Below are 17,087 nucleotides of genomic sequence, written 5' to 3'. Positions count from 1 at the left end.
AAATCCATTGGACAGTCCAACCAAATAAATCAACTTGAAAATCATTTGAAGAAATCTTTTAAAAGTTAAAACTAAAAAATCATGTTTTACCTCATCATGAAACAAAGGTAAAATTAATGAATTTTTTTTTCTCTTAGAAAATCATTGACATCAATAAGGTAAAACTAGTACAAGATAAACCGACACTAATTTTATTTTATTTTTAAATATTCTATTAAAATTTTCTGTCTAAATATCGTTGTTCTCCATTTGAGAGTCAAGTCAAAGTTGTACAACATGAAAAAGAGAGGGTTAATTAAAGTGGATGGAAATGACAATAAAGAGAATAGCTAGCTTCGCTTTTTGAAGGAGCTTTAGAAGACGACAGGCTTGTGCTCTTATCATGAAGCTTTTACGTCTGATGCTTGTAGAATTGACCCAGCAAAAAGGTTTAATAAATCCCTGTGAGAGTCTTTAATGTGTTTCCGGGAAGATAATCAATTAATTAACAGCACCAATTAAGTAGTTGAATGATCTACTAAGCAAGTTCATAAAATCTTAATGTATTCTAATCTTTTGAAGAAAGTATTTTAAGATCGAATGAAAGATGAATTTCAGGGACTCTTCCAATTGCTACCAGTCATCATGGATATTCCAATCAGTGAAGGATTCTTTCGACGCAAGGAAAAATAAAAAGATAAAAAAGAGTCAATAAAGATGATGGAGAATATTCAAATAAAATCTTTAACGTATGTAAATGTAATGTAACTTTAATTTGACGACTACGGGCGTGACGAATCCCTTGCAACGTGAGCACAATGACACAGAAAGGATAGTGCAAATCAAAGTGGTTGTCTTTATGAATTACGAGAGAGAGCGTAACACAAGTTATCCAAATTCAGTCAATCAAGATAGGTCAAATTATCTTGCCATTGTCGTTTTCGGGGAAAACAATATTAGAATAAAATGTTAAAAGAAAATTTAGAATGTCAGCTAACTACTAATATGAGAAGAGTAATAAAGACTTTAGAATTAAAAAAAAAAGTTAGTAGCAGACAATTAATAGTTGTAAAAGGCTAAAGTTGTTTCATATAACATTTTAGAATAAACTTTAATTTGCCCCTCACTTAAAATGATAAGTCTTCGATTTACTTCCAGGAGGATAAGGCTCAAACTCACGACTTTGGCCCTAAGAAGGTAATGCTCTTATCATTCAGTGCTAAGTCTTTGCCTCTATAAACAATCATACAAAGAACATGCATCTCTTTTTTATTCCCCCCCCCCCAAAAAAAAAAAAAAAAAGAAATCCAACAACGCATCCACAATTTGCTCTCACCTTATTGAATGAAAATGAAGGCTAAATTGATATTTTCACTCTTTTAGGTGATAAAATCAAGATTGTTGTTCTATCCGGAGAATGAATTAAAATTTACCAACTTCGGAGAATGAATTAAAATTTACCAACTTTTTAAATTAGATTTCTCCGGTATGTCTCGAAATGATTGAGGCTATAATAAGTATAGGTTTTAATAGAAAAAAATATCGGTGGATTGGCTGTCAAATATTCCCTTCACAAAGACAAAATATAGCTTTCATTCTAATTCTTCATAGGCTATATTTGATTATTTCCAATAACAATCCATTATAACAGTGAATAGCTTTTTGGCAGCCGTAGTTAAGATATGGGATTAGAAACACAGTTTGAGAAGCCAAACAAAACTGATTCCTTGGAAGAAAAGTATTGAAAGCCTTGAATCACTCAATATGTGTAACAAATTTACAAGTTATCTTCAAAATTCCCAAAGCAAACTTCGCCAAAATTTAATTTCCCTCCCACGGAAATTTTTTTTTTTTTGCTTTGAGCAGACAACTTTCACATTAGGCTTTTCAACTCAAAAGAAGCCATATCCTAGTTAAAGACAAATCTAGGTCTTATAAAGTAGCTTAGGAACGCCACGATGAGAAATTCTTGTGCATCAACATGCAACTCAATCAAGCACAGATAATGACATAATGGAACCGAATTAAGTGTCGAACAAAATACAGAATGAAAAGAGTTATATCATTGGTAGAAAGTTGTATTGCTAACTGCTTGACACTATCAGTCAACTAATTTTATGGACTGACCATCAGTGACAAAATGCAACAAATATTTCTATGAAGTCATAAGTTTCCCAATGGAGCTAATTGGTTTGAAAGGTTTAAAATATACTTTCAACGCAAAAAAGCTGTCTACAATTAAACTTTTATTAAGACTCATAATACACAAAGAAATTTGCTAAAGAAACAAACAGTACAGAGGATGAATAGTAAAAATGCCATCGGTAAGACATAGATGGACCGGAAAAGGAGTATCTTGGTCATACTGGTGCAGCTATCAATTCTGGCTTGCGCCCTTTGCACGGGTGTTGCCTGTTGTGGTTTGATAAAGCACTTGTGGCATACAATGAGTATAACCAATCAGCTTGATCAGTTTTTCCCCTTCTTAAGAGATCAAATTTAAAATGCCTTCATAATGAATACAGCAGATGGTGGCCAATTGCCAAACGCTTGACAATGATAGGCAAATTCTTCTGTCAGAAAGCAGGGTGAAAAAGGTCAGAATCTTGAGACCTGCTCAACCACAAGATTGCAACAAAAGGGAATCTGATAATATACAATGGGCAATAAGATTAGCTTTCTCATGAACATGTAAATAATCTGAGCCACCAGTTTATGACAAGGAAGCTTCTAATGGTTACAACATTCTAAATCATCAAAAATGGTTCGAGGTCTCTAGCATCAATATTATTAAAAAAAAAAAAACCTTGAAGATTAAACCATTAGAACAAACACTACTAGGTGACTTTCAAAACATCATTTCTTGTCCAGCTGTCTTCATTTATAGTTAGTTATTTCATAGCCAGAAGCACGTTGTTTAAAATGTCATTTAACACACAGCAGTACAATCCACCATCCGATCTTATTAACTTCCGCTAAAAACAAAGTGAGATTTTATTAAAGAAAGGAAATTTATAAAAGCTAACGTACCATCACAAAAAACTTCTTAGTTCAAATCTAAGTACAGATGAAATAATCAGAATAAGTTTAGGCCCGAAAGCATTGGTGTCTCCTTTAAACATCTATTCAAACAAATTCTGCAATTCCTCCAAGGTCTCCTCACCATTTTCCTGTCAAATTTACAATCCAAGCACACAAAGATAAATAACAAGCAATAACACTGCTGGAAGATTAAGTCAGGTTTGAATAATTCAATTATTCAATTCCTCCAAGAACAACTTCTGTGGGGCCCACATAGATGTTAAAAAGTAAGCAGTGGGCACTGCTAGTGCTCAACCGCAAAGGAAAAAGAAAACAAAGAAGAAATAGGAAGAAGAAGAAGAAAAGAAAGTGGCGGGCCGCTTAGGGGAAAAAATAATAATAAAATACTAATAAATAAAAATAATAATAGGCATGAACAGTAGCTAATTTTTGGTTATAAAATGAGGATGCTCCTCCTCATTTCAACATTTCAACATCCAGATTGAGAGAAGCATTTCCGACATTTAGGGAGTTTAGAGTATTAAGAGTTTAATAAACTCTTGATTTGAGAGATTAGTGAGTGAGCGATTGGGTATATTGGGGTTCTGGATAGTGAGCCAAAATATTATAATACTTGTAATTCTCATATCATTAGTAAAATATTTTTCTTCTGTTTTCACCCGTAAATCTAGTTTAAAAGTCGAACCACTTAAATCCTAGTGTCCCTGTGTGATTCTGTTGTCTCATTATTTCTCAATTTCACTTTAGTTGCGTGTCTGCTTCACCAATCAATTTCCCAACAATAAAACTTATATGTAATTCGCCATTGAACAAGACTAAAACTAGGCACCATGAATCACTGCTTTTCAGAGCATGACCACACGAGGATAAAAATAAAAACAGATTAAAATATGTTGCCCTTGTGACTAAGTGACCCATTTGCAATCTGATTAGGAGAAATCAAAATACCGTCATTCTTTTGCCAACCAGCAAAGTAAAAGCCATAACTAAAGCTTGGAAAAAGCTAAATAATGCCTAGGAATTTCCAAACACAATTCTCAAATTATTCTATAGAAAACATAAATATGCATTGAAGAATGCTTACATTAGTTTGTGTTTGGCTCATCATCACAGCCATTTCATTCAAGAAATCTCCCATTCCCTCAAAACAAAACTAAAAAGTCTCATGTAATAAAATCCTCCCCCGTTCCACCCCGCCCCCTTTCTTGTAGGAATTAATTTTCCTGTATCTTCAAAGCAACAAAAGCGCATTAAAAACTTAAAGATGAAATGAAAACAATATATATATATATAGAGAGAGAGAGAGACACACACACACACACAATTGGAGCTCATATTATTTTATTCATCATCACTATCATAGACTCCTACATAGTACAAGAACCTCTTGTTGGCATTAGATAGAACTTGAAGAGAGAAGAAGGAAAACAGCATCTCGTGAATCCGATAATTATCCGTCATTATAAAAAAAATTACAAGTTTATTTCTTATTGTATACTACAAATTACATGCATAATAAATAAATAAATAAATAAATAAGAATTAAAAATTTTGGAATTTAGTAAGGTTAACAGCAGAATAGGCATGTTGAATGGTGTAAAATCTCTTCGTGGCTTCTTTCACAAATTTTGGATCTCTTGAAGTTGAACAACGACTTGGATATATAGAGCCACAACCACCTTGTAAAAAATTCATACAGATGTTGCATGAGAAAATTGGTTGTATAAAACTGTTATAGACCCACATGATTTACAAAAATAATAGTTATCAATTTTTAGCTAATGTCTTTATGCCACGTTAGTTTGTTTACACAAGTTCTTAATGTTTGTGGTTATATCATTATTGATTTCGAAAATAATATTTTAATATTTTTATTTCAAATGATAGGATATTTTTTAGGGAAATTTACACTCGTCCACCTGTTTGTTTTGTCTTTTTCAAAAATACACAAACACTTTTTTTTTTCAGCGCGCCACCTGAAGTTTGCTTTTTGTTGCATTCTTCCACTTCCGTCTAATTTTCGTTAGTGGATTTAACGGAATGTTAACGAAATGACCTTTTTACCCCTCAAAATTACAATTTAACCCAAAATAAATGGAAATTGGAGATAAATTGGATGGATTTAATTTTTTTCAAAGGTGGATGCTAGAAATTGGAGGAAAATAGTGTTTGTTGCTTGCTAAATTTAGAAAATTTGTATTTATTTTTTTGAAAGAGAAAAAATAAATACAAATTTTCTAAATCTAGCAAGTAACAAACACTATTTTCCTCCAAAAAAATAAATACAAATTTTCTAAATTTAGCAAGCAACAAACATTATTTTCCTCCAATTTCTAGCATCCACCTTTGAAAAAAATTAAATCCATCCAATTTATCTCCAATTTCTATTTATTTTGGGTTAAATTGTAATTTTGAGGGGTAAAAAGGTCATTCCGTTAAATTTGCTAACGAAAATTAGACGGAAGTGGAAGAATGCAACAAAAAGTAAACTTCAGGTGGCGCGCTAAAAAAAAAAAGTGTTTGTGTATTTTTGAAAAAGACAAAACAAACAGGTGGACGGTTGTAAATTTCCCTATTTTTTAACACATTGGATGCTTTTGGATTTATTGATACCTTGTATATTTTATTTATTGTTTCATCTAACATTGTTTGATGAGTGATGATAGAATTAAAAGCTCTTGTATAAATTTATTTTATACAAATTGATAAAATTTAAATTTATTGGTTGAATGAAATTACCGAATAATAAAAATAAATAATGTGGGTCAAGAGATAGGGGTAGGCAAACTCAATCCAACCTGACGAACCTAATCCAACCCAATCAAATTTTTATGAATTGAGTGAATTATTATGAAGTTAATCAGGTAAATTTTTTCTAATCCAATTAATAATTGGGTTGGGTTGGGTTAATTATAATCAACCTGTCTCACCCAACCCAATCCATGTAAATAATAGTAATAGTAATAATAACAGTTAGGCATCCAGTGTTGCTAACCAAATAGAAGCTAATTCCTGCAATTTACATGAAAATTGCACAAAATATCACTATCCTTATTTTCCTGATTTCACCTTCATTGTGTATTTTTCTCCAGAAATTCCAAACTTACGAAAGGATTCGGGCCACGTTCGATGCATCATATGGAATGCGGCCATTTTTTTGTGTAATTTGTGAGGCGTTATATTACAAGGAGCTTGACTTCTTTCTTTCTATGAAGGGTCAGTTGGCATTGGTGAGAGGTTCTTCTGCTTCTTTGTTGATTGTTATGCTTTTGGTTTTTTTATTAAAGTTATTTTGAATCCGCTTTCAAATTGTGTGTTTAATGATTTCATAAAATTTGTGTTTAGTTAAATGTATTTGGATTTCTGGAGTATTGCAGCAGTTAATGATGAAATTCAGCATAAAATTAACTTATAATCATTCTAATTATTGAATTTTTTTGTCATGAAAAATCATTTAGTATTATTGCGGCAGTAAAATTCATTGAAGTAGCATTCAATATATAAATAAATACGGTTTAATCAAATCGAACATGTATCATTCAGCTTACAACAATGGAAGGAACTGAAGTTTTCGGAGTGCTCAGTTTAATCAAATCATGAGAAATAAATACGGTTGCAAAGTTGGATACTTATTAGTTGCTATAAATTTAACTAAGTTGTTAAACGTGTACATGATTGCCACTAGTATTGAAATCAAAACATTCAATGATTTATGGTCTCAAATTTGAGGTTAAAATCACCTAATTAATTTCAGCAACTACTTCCAAATGATTATTGTTTCGAGGTTTACAAATATGAATTTTTCTTTTTGGCTCAAATTTTACTAATGACTACACCAAAGATTAAAGTTTTTCTTTCACTTCAATCGCTATGCTATGTTTGCCGAGAAATTCTAGAGCACCTCTATTGTAGTACATCTACGTAGTATATGTATGACATATATATATATATATAGGGTAATTATCAGAAACCTCCCCTGAGGTTTGGCGTATTCTCAGTTTGATAGATTGTATTTGTGTATTCTCAGCCACCTCCCCTAACGTTAGTATACCATTTAGTTGACCGTTTGTTACTTGACAAAATCACCAAAATACCCTTGTGTTGAAAAAAAATACTTTGTTCCCACAAATCAAAGAATTGTTGGCCAGTCATATCCGTTTTAGCGCCAAGAGCTGTGATTACGTTGTAAATACCAAATAAAACATTGTAACCAAAATACCATCTTGAAATAGCCATCTCACATATTAGAGATATAATAATAAACTTTATCTCACCAACCAAATATTTCAAAATACAATGTCGAGAACATAATTTGAAACCAAACTAAATAATCACCAGCCCATTATCAAAATCTTCAGGGAAAGTAACAAGAGCAGTAGGAGCTATGTGCCTTGACTTGGAGAGCCTTTCACTCTCGACGGTAGTTAGAACCTCTTGGCTACAAAATAGAAAGACAAACTGAAATCAAAAGGAGACTATGTTCCTTTATCATTTGACGCTGGACAAATAAAGACATCTGAATGCAGTGAAGTAGAGCTATAGTCAAAGAGAAGAAAATAATTAAAACCACTAAACTCACTGCTCCAGTGTGAGAGAATGCAGCAAATCATGACATTTTTTCAACCAAGACATGTACATATCGTGATAAAAAGAAAAAAAACAAAATCAAGTATCCTCAAAATATTAATATTGCGGCACAAGGAATCTCCAACACTTAATTACATCTGTAATTCAATAAAAACTAGCATGAATCCAAAAATCAGTGGCAATAGCTTAAACAATTAAAAATTTTGATACCCATCTTCAATCATTCACAAGGCAACATAATGTAGCTGAAGCCATCTTCAATCAAAATCAGGTGAACATGCATTTACAACAATCATTAACCTACAACTAAACCAATCAATGGAAAATAATGGAAGCAACAGAGATACTCTAAAAAAATTGTCGAGACCCATTACTCATTTTTACCAAATTGATTAATTCCATCTAATAAAACTGACATGCACAGTAATAAGCATTTTCATACCTCATTTGCGGCTCGAACAAACTGAGGTTGTCTGTGGGTCAACATGGAAACTCACTGGTCAGCATTCTTCCACCTGGTGGTCGTGATTCGGTCGTCCCTGCTATCGGCGTCTTCGAGTTAGTCGTCATGGTCTCCCGATCGTGGCACCCTTTTTCTATTAAAGTATAGTAGAGATGAAAGGGGCGTTGTTCTTGGTAGCTCCTGTCTGAACGGAGCAAGAAGATGCCATTTTCCTTTCTCATTTTTTTGTTATAATATTGTCTGTTGGTTAAAAGCATGTTTTTGTTTTTACCCATTGGAATATTAACAAAATTCAAATCAATTTCAGAATCCAATTTGATATTTTAAAGTTTGTTTGAATTTTTTATTATTAACGAGTTCTATTACTATCTTGCCCTCACTCACTAAACTTATACTAAACGGTGTACTAACTTAAGGGGAGGTGGCTGCGAATACGCGAATACAATCTATCAAATTGATAATACGTCAAACCTCAGGGGAGGTTTGTGATAATTACCCTATATATATATATTAAAAATTTTAACATATAATTAATAGTTATATTTAGTTAATGCACACATATAATAAATGTACCATTCAGCTTTTGGAAATTGTCATTTGGGTCCTCACGTGTTTGCATCACGTGCACCACTTATTCTGACCAAGTCAGAGTTCAGTTAAAATTCGTTACTATGGGCGGGTGGTGTGGAGTAGGATCCGATCCGATCCGAACTAATTCGGATCGGATTCAGATTTGCCTTCAAATCCGATTGGATGAAATTTGTGCAATCCGATCGGATTTGGTTTGGATCGGATCGGATCGGATTCAGATCAATCCGAGTCATCCGATCGGATTTGCACTGTAAACTAAAAAAAATTGAAAATTAAAAAAATAAGCTAAATGACTAAATGTTTTTGGATGATAATTTTTATTTTGGTTTATTTTATTGTTGGATGATATAATGATAATATTTATTTTGTGATTTTATGTTGTTTATTTATTTGGAGACTTTGAGTAATGTTTGATTGTTTATTTTGTGTTGTTTGTTTGGAGACTTGGAGTAATGTTTATTTTGTGTTGTTTACTTGGAGACTTAGAGTTGGAGCAAAGTTTATTTTGTGTTATTCATTTGGACTTTGGAGAGTTGGAGCGATGTTTATTTTGTGTTGCTTATTTGGAGGCTGGGACTTGGAGTAATGTTTATGCACCTAGCTTGTAAGAGGATTACTGATTAAATTAAATGGGAGTGTTCGTACAAAATGAATGCATATGAGAATATAAATGGGCGGTTGATTATAGATTATTAGATTTGATTATTTAAATGTTTTCATTTTAATGGATTATATTTTTTTATTTTTGTGAATGGAAACTTTGTATCGGCTTGTTTTCTTGGTATATGTCAATGCCATATTGTCAAGGAAATAATACATTGTCATTTGTCAACTTGTTTTGGTTTTCTTTTTTTTTTATTGGTTAGTAAGTTTTCATTAATTATATATTTCATAAATTTTTTGTGAGAATTGTTAAAAATGTCCAAATCCGATTTCAATCCGAATTAATCCGAATCCAAAATATAATCCAAATCCGAAATATAATCCAAAATCTAAACTCATCCGATCCAATCCGAATCCGAGTAATCCGAAATTTTCATCCGATCCGAATAATTCGGATCGGATTTAAAGTCGGATTGAATTCGGATGAATTTTTTTTTCAATCCGAATTATCCGAAATCCGATCGGATTCATCCAAATCCGAAATTGCCCACCCCTAGTGTGGAGGGCTAATTCACTTGTGAGTGTGAGTACACGTGGCATTGTCAAATGCTTCCAAGAATAACCTCGGAAGGATCTCTCCGAGCATGACATGTCGGCGTCGTTTTACAACTGGAAGTAGCTACCTGGCACGTATAGTAGCAGCGATGGCATAGGAGCTGTGCTTGCGTACCACCCGTTTGTTGAAATGCTCACAAGAAATTGACCCACAATAAACCTCTTATAACATTGCTTCAAGTCAAATTTTCTTCAGAGACAACAAATGGGGAATTAACAGGTAGGCATTTCTGCAACCATTATTATATTGAGACGCAACGATTCGTATAAAAGCATATTAATGAATATGAATCTGATCGCTTTTAACTTTAATTAACATTAAACTTTGCATGATCGAATCAGCATTCCTTTATTTTCTTCAATAAGCAACTACCAGATGGCCAAAGTTGGCAATGATATGAGGCAAGCTTAGCGATTATAAACACCTGGCAAAGACACCAGGTTAATTTTTATCTCTTAGCACTCTGTTTTGCACAGAGATATCCAATATATACTAGTTTATCAGATAATTTTGATTAATGCTGAGTGATAGTGTATTAGTCTCCTAGTTAATTACATGTGAAAACATTATACTATACACTAGTTGATTGATTCTATTTTTTTTTAATCTTCTTGTTATTTTCCATGACATAGCTGATTTAAAGACTTGGCCCAACTCATCACTCTATGTTCATTTAATGTTACTAGTTTTTTTCTGCCCCAAGGTTGACTTGATGGTAGGTTATTTTGATTAACTTGTATTTTTGGCTGAATATTTACAAAAGCAATCAGCTCATGTAACTTACTCTGTTTTCCACTAAAAATATAATCATTTATTACCTCTAGTTTATCAAATGATCATGATTAATGCTGCTAGGAAAGCTTTATTAGTCTTTCTTTTAATATATCATTACCAATCTTGCCAACTTTTGCTTATCTTTTAACGTAGTCTTTGTTTATATTTCATGATCCCCGAAATACATGTCAACGCAACCATTTCCTATAGCAAATGTTTTTAACTCTTTTTAAGTTATTGGATTACTGCTTTCCATGATCTGTCTTTTTGGTTGACTTTAACACGAGCTAGAGCTGTCGATTCCAGTTAATGCATATAAATTATGGAGTAGCTTACTTAATCTTTCATTATCATCACCAAATCTCCAATTGTTTGTATTATCTTCTTTTTGAAAATGCTTAACGAAATCAAATTACCAACAGAAGTCATAAATGTCCTGCTCCAGCATTTTCGTAATCATCCAACTTTTCTCAGATTCTCTGAAAATCCCTTATACATTTTTTGGTTCCCTTTTCTTAATTATCCTTTTTCTAAACCTTCTTTGCAGATCTTTCACTGTACTCCCTTTTTTATTTCTAGCTTTTTCACTCCTTGCCCTCCTTGTCTCTTATTTCTTGTTGTGATTGGTTTTGTTTTCCCCTGTTTTCTCAAAGCAAAATAAAAATAAAATAAAATAAAAAAGGATAATGGAAATTGTTATCTCCGTTGTTGCAAAAGTTGCAGAGTACTTGGTTGCTCCCATTATTCATCCATTTACTTACTGCTGCACGTACAAGACCAACTTCAAGAAGCTGAAGAATGATGTTGATAAACTAAAGAATGCTAGAGGCAGTGTACAGTATAAAGTATATGATTCCAAAATCAAAGGGGACGGAATTCAACAACACGTTGAGGAGTGGCTGATTAGTGTGGCCGAGGTCATCAGTGAAGTTAGGAAGCTTACAGAAGTTGAAGAAAAATCAAACAACCGGTGTTTTAATGGGTTGTGTCCCAATTTGAAGACCCACTACCAGCTTAGCAAGAAAGCAGAAAGGGAGGGAGGTGAATGCTATTGTTGGACTCCATGAAAAAAGGAAATTTGACAGCGTTTCTTTCCGTACAATTCCAGAGGAGATATGGCTTAAGTCTACCGAAGGTTTCATTCACTTTGAATCAAGAAAATCCACTTTGAAGGAAATACTAGGCTCATTAAGCAATCATAACTTCAACATGATTGGGGTATACGGGATGGGTGGCATTGGAAAGACAATGTTGGTGAAGGAAGTCGCTGGGCAAGCCAAGGGAAATAATCTCTTTGAGAAGGTCATTTCTGCGCAAGTATCCCAAACACCGCAAATAAAGAAGATACAAGAATAAATTGCAGAGAAGATAGGTTTGCGATTAGTTGAAGAGATTGAAACTGTTAGAGCAGGGAGGCTATATGAAAGATTGAAAGTAGAGAAGAAGATCCTTATAATCTTGGATGATATTTGGGGGAGTCTTGACTTGGAGGCTGTTGGAATTCCATTAGCAGATGATAACAGCAGATGTAAAGTTTTGCTGACGGCAAGAAGTCTAGATGTGTTGTCTTGTAAGATGGATTGTCAACATAATTCTTTTGTCGATATTTTGAATAAGAAAGAAGCTTGGAGTCTTTTTAAGAAGATGGCAGGTGATTGCATTGAAAAATAAGAGTCTCTATGAATGGAGGAATGCTTTACGACAATTAAAAAGGCCTTTTTTGAGAAGCTTCTCTGGGACACAAGCGGTGGCCTATTCAACTGTAGAGTTGAGTTACAATCATTTAGAAGGAGTGAGAAAACAACTTGTTTGGTAACTAAGAAAGTATTGAAAGAAAATGTAATGATTCAAAGAAAATGCTTTTATTCCAATTAATCGAATGCAAAGTAAATGTACAGAGTTTCTTTATATACTAATGTATCTATATAGCTGATATTAGCTCAACTAATTCAACCAGCTAATCATGCTTAACAGCTTATTATAACTAACTAAAACTAATATTCACGTGTACAAGAAATGATGTAACCACCAGGTGCTAGCTGGCATGCCAAGTCATCAACTTGTAACCGTGAGCTGCAGCTGTTACAATCCTCTGCTTTGCTGACTATCTGGCTCACATGAGCTTCCTTAACATCCCCTCTCAAGCTCAAGGGTCTGTTAACTACATTGAGCTTGGAACGAAAATAGCTAAATTTTGGAAAAGATAGAGGCTTAATAAGAACATCTGCCACTTGTTCTTCAGTAGGAATATATCTAACCTCTAACTCTTTGTTCAGAACCTTATCTCTAATGTAATGAACATCCAGCTCTATATGTTTGGTCTTGGAGTGGAATACTGGATTTTTAGCTAGATCACCTGCACTCTGATTGTCACACCAGAGAACAGGAGTTGGAAACTTGATAATTTTTAGCTCAGAAAACAAAGATTGCAGCCATGTAAGTTCAGAACTTGCTGCTGATAAGGCTCGATATTCACTTTCTGTGCTAGACTTGCCACAATAGCTTGCTTTTTCGAAGACTAGGAAATCAGATTATTACCAAGGAAAATGTAGTAAGCTCCAATGGATTTCCTGTCATCAGTATCACATGCCCAATCAGCATCTGAGTATCCTGTCAACCCTTTTGTTTCCAAGGTTCCCTCTTGCTGAATGTAGAGGCCATATGTAATAGTTGCTTGAAGGTATCTTAACACCTTTTTGCAGGCTAACCAATGTTGGAGAGTTGGAGCAATTAGACACTGGCTGAGTTTATGCACTGAGTAAGCAATGTCTGGTCTAGTTAGAACCAAGTATTGAAGCCCTCCAACTAAACTTCTGTAAAGAGTTGGATTTTCAAATTCTGCACCCAATGAGCCTTTAGCTATTCTTTCTAATTTGTAACCAGTGCTGAAAGGAGTTTCAGTTTCTTTACAGTTCTGCATTGAGGTCTTGGTCAACAAATCCTTGATGTATTTAGTTTGGGAGAGGTGCATGCCATGATCTGTGTAGCTGACTTCTATACCAAGGAAATATGATACCATGCCTAAGTCTTTTAAGGCAAAAGCTTTACTCAGCTTTGTGATGAATGCCTCCAGCAAGACTGAATCTGGACCTGTAACTAATATATCATCTACATAGATCAAGATAAGGATTATACTTTTAGTGTCATGCTTGATAAACAATGAAGTGTCAGCCTTAGAATTTGTGAAATTCCAATCTGTAAGACAGCCCTTAAGCTTATCATACCAGGCCCTTAGTGCCTGTTTTAAACCATAAAGAGCTTTGTTTAGCTTACAAATGTATCCTCCCTTTGAAATAAAACCCTCTGGCTGTTGCATGTACACATCTTCAGTAAGATCCCTATTGAGAAATGCATTGTTGATATCTATTTGTCTAACATTCCAGCCTTGCATAACTGCTAAACTCAATATAACTCTGACAGTTGAAGACTTGACTACAGGACTATAAGTTTCTAAATAGTCAACCCCAGCTGTCTGATGGAATCCTTTAGCAACAAGCCGAGCTTTATGCTTAGATACTGAGCCATCTGAATTATACTTTGTTCTGAAAACCCATTTGCAGCCCACCAGTTTATGAGTAAGATCCATTGAAACTAGATTCCAGGTTTTGTTTCTGATAAGTGCATCATATTCCAGTTGCATTGCATCTTTCCATTTAGGATCAGCTAAAGCTTCACCAACATTAGAAGGTTCTAAACTGTTGTGTGCTGTCAGAAATGCCTTAGGTTTGAATATACCAGCTTTAGCTCTGGTAGTCATGGGATGGACAGAGATAGTAGGGTTGGAAAGTGATAAAGATGGTTTGGAAGGTGATGTGTGTAAGGAAGCTTGAAATGGTATAGGAAGTTCTGGAGAATTTTGATGGATGAAAGGTGAAGATATAGTGTTTGAAGTTGCTACTGGAGATGTTGTGGGAATGATATGAGAGGTTATGGTATTAGTGGATGAAATAGGATGAGTAGAAAAGGCAGGTAACAAGATATTGTAATGAGAACTAGAAGTGTTAGAACCAGTATCTGCAGCAATAGCTTCAAAAGGTTTTAGATTGCTATTAGGAACTGAAACATTATAGAATTGTAAAGAATTGTATTGAAAGTCAGAGACCTTAGGTGGCATGGACTTCAAAAAATTAGAATCAGTGGAATATGGAAAAGAAGTTTCATCAAAAAGAACATGGCTGGTTATATATACTTTTCCAGATGGATGTAGACACTTATAACCTTTGTGTAATGAACTGTATCCTAAGAATACACACTTGGATGTATGAAAATGAAACTTGTGATGATTGTAATCTCTTAAGAATGGGAAACAAGCACAACCAAATGTTTTGAGGAAAGAGTAATCAGGTTGCAAATGAAAAAGACATTCATAGGGAGTTTTCATGGAAAGAACAGGAGTTGGTAATCTGTTTATAACATGAGTGGCTGTATGAAAAGAGTCCCACCAAAATTTGATGGGTAATTTAGCTTGTGCAAGCAAAGTTAAACCTAACTCAGTTATGTGTCTATGCTTTCTTTTTACAAGGCCATTTTGATTATGTGTGTAAGGGCATGAATGTCTGAATTGAATGCCTGTCTCATGAAGAAAATGAACAAATGATCTGTATTCACCACCCCAGTCAGACTGAAGGCATTTGATAGGCCTGTTTAATTGTTTTTGTATTTGAGCTTTAAATATTTTGAACACTTGGAAGGTTTCAGCTTTAGTTTTCAAAGGAAAAATCCAGGTGAACCTTGTAAAATCATCCACAAAGCTAGCATAGTATTTGTACCCTTGGATAGAAGGTGTAGGAGCAGGGCCCCATAAATCAGTATGCAGAAGTTCCAAAGGGTTTTTGGTTTTGGTCTCAGTTACTGGAAAATGGAGTTTATGCATTTTTCCCATCTTACAAGCATCACAAGAATCAATTGTTTTACTGCCACTGATATTTTTTAAAAAGGAACAAGAATTGATTACATGACTTAGCACCTTAGTATTAGGGTGACCTAGTCTCTGATGCAAAACCATAGTGTTCAACATACAACTTGGATTTTGAGAACATAAAGCTTCTGTATGCAAACATGAAGCAGTTTTATTTTGGAAATTTGAAATAACAGTAGAAAACATTGAGATAGGCTGAGTTGAAACAGCTGACTCGACATGAGTAAGGAGACTTTGGTTTGACTGAGAAGTAGATGACTTGGTTGAGGGAACACATAGCAATCTATATAAACCTTTTTCAGCTTTGCCCTGCAGTATAACTAAATTCTTCACCTTGTCCTTCACAAAACAAAAATTATCAGTAAACTCAATCACAACATCATTATCTTTGGTCAGTTTGGATATGCTTATTAGGTTTTTGGTTATTTTAGGGACAAGTAGAATATTGTTCAGCTTGAGTTCAAAGTGATTCAGGGCATTGTGCATTCTTAGAATAGTAGAACCTATGTGTGTTATGCTCAAACCAAAGCCATTTCCAACAACAAGTTTAGAATTACCTGAAAAGGGTTCAACAGCATTCACATTATTCATATCATTGGTGAGGTGATGTGTAGCACCACTATCCAAATACCAATTGTTATCAACTGGAGCATCCATGTTAGTCAGATAGGCAGCCTTTGGTCCTCTATTTGGTGGTGGTCTGTAAGCACCTGAAGCCATGAATTCTTCAAGTTTCCAGCAAATGTTTGCAGTGTGTCCAGGCCTGAGACAGATTTGACAGGTAGGTTTTGATGCATTCCACTGTGGCTTAGGATTCATGGATGGTTTACCATTGTTAAAATTATTTGAACCGTTGTTGTTGTTCCAATTGCCTCCTCTTCTCTGATTACCAGACTGATATCCATTGAACTGGTTATTAAAACCAACACCGGCAAACTCAGTACCAAAATTTCCTTTGTAATGACCATTGTTACCAAAACCTGAGTTATGATTATTTCCAGACCCTGAATTGTAACCATAACCACCAAAACCTTTTCTATTGAACATGTTGCCTTTCTTAGGTCCTCTGTTTTGAGCAAAATTAGCTTCAAAGTTATTTTTCATGTCTGTACTAGCTAGCATCTGAGATTGCTGCTCAATCCTAGCTTCTTGAGTTAAGAGCATTGCAAAAGCTTCATTCAGATCCATCTTTCCAGTTCCTACTTGACCAGTTATATAGGTAGCTACTGAATTATAATCTGGTCCTAGGCCAGATAATATGTGCAAAATTAAGTCATCATTACTTAAGGCACTGCTTGCTGCAACCATGTTATCAGATATATTTTTCACTTTAATGAAGTAATCTGTGATTTTCATATCATCCTTTCTAGTTGAATTCAGCATGTACCTCAAATGTAAAAGCCTTGATTTAGATTGAGAACCAAATTGTACCTCAATAGCCTTCCAAACCTCACGTGATGTCTCCAGATTGAAAACCAGACTGATGATTCCTTCACTCATTGAGGAAAGCAACC

The 17,087-nt window shown here is 34.2% G+C and overlaps 2 protein-coding genes and 1 non-coding gene across 10 annotated transcripts in view; 1 reads left to right on the top strand and 2 right to left on the bottom strand.

The window, feature by feature from the left end:
• LOC102613633 (probable disease resistance protein At4g27220) overlaps positions 1-17,087 on the top strand; it is a 214,808-nt gene that overhangs the window by 29,263 nt on the left and 168,458 nt on the right. The window lies entirely within an intron of this gene.
• LOC102629844 (protein BONZAI 3-like) overlaps positions 1-17,087 on the bottom strand; it is a 100,957-nt gene that overhangs the window by 40,721 nt on the left and 43,149 nt on the right. The window lies entirely within an intron of this gene.
• Positions 16,727-16,863, bottom strand: LOC127902914 (small nucleolar RNA Z247). Its single transcript, XR_008055551.1, has one exon. It is a non-coding gene; the product is annotated as a small nucleolar RNA Z247 (small nucleolar RNA).

Source organism: Citrus sinensis, chromosome 5, assembly GCF_022201045.2.
Source record: "Citrus sinensis cultivar Valencia sweet orange chromosome 5, DVS_A1.0, whole genome shotgun sequence".
Lineage (NCBI taxonomy): Eukaryota > Viridiplantae > Streptophyta > Magnoliopsida > Sapindales > Rutaceae > Citrus > Citrus sinensis.
This window is presented reverse-complemented; position numbering and strand designations above follow the sequence as displayed.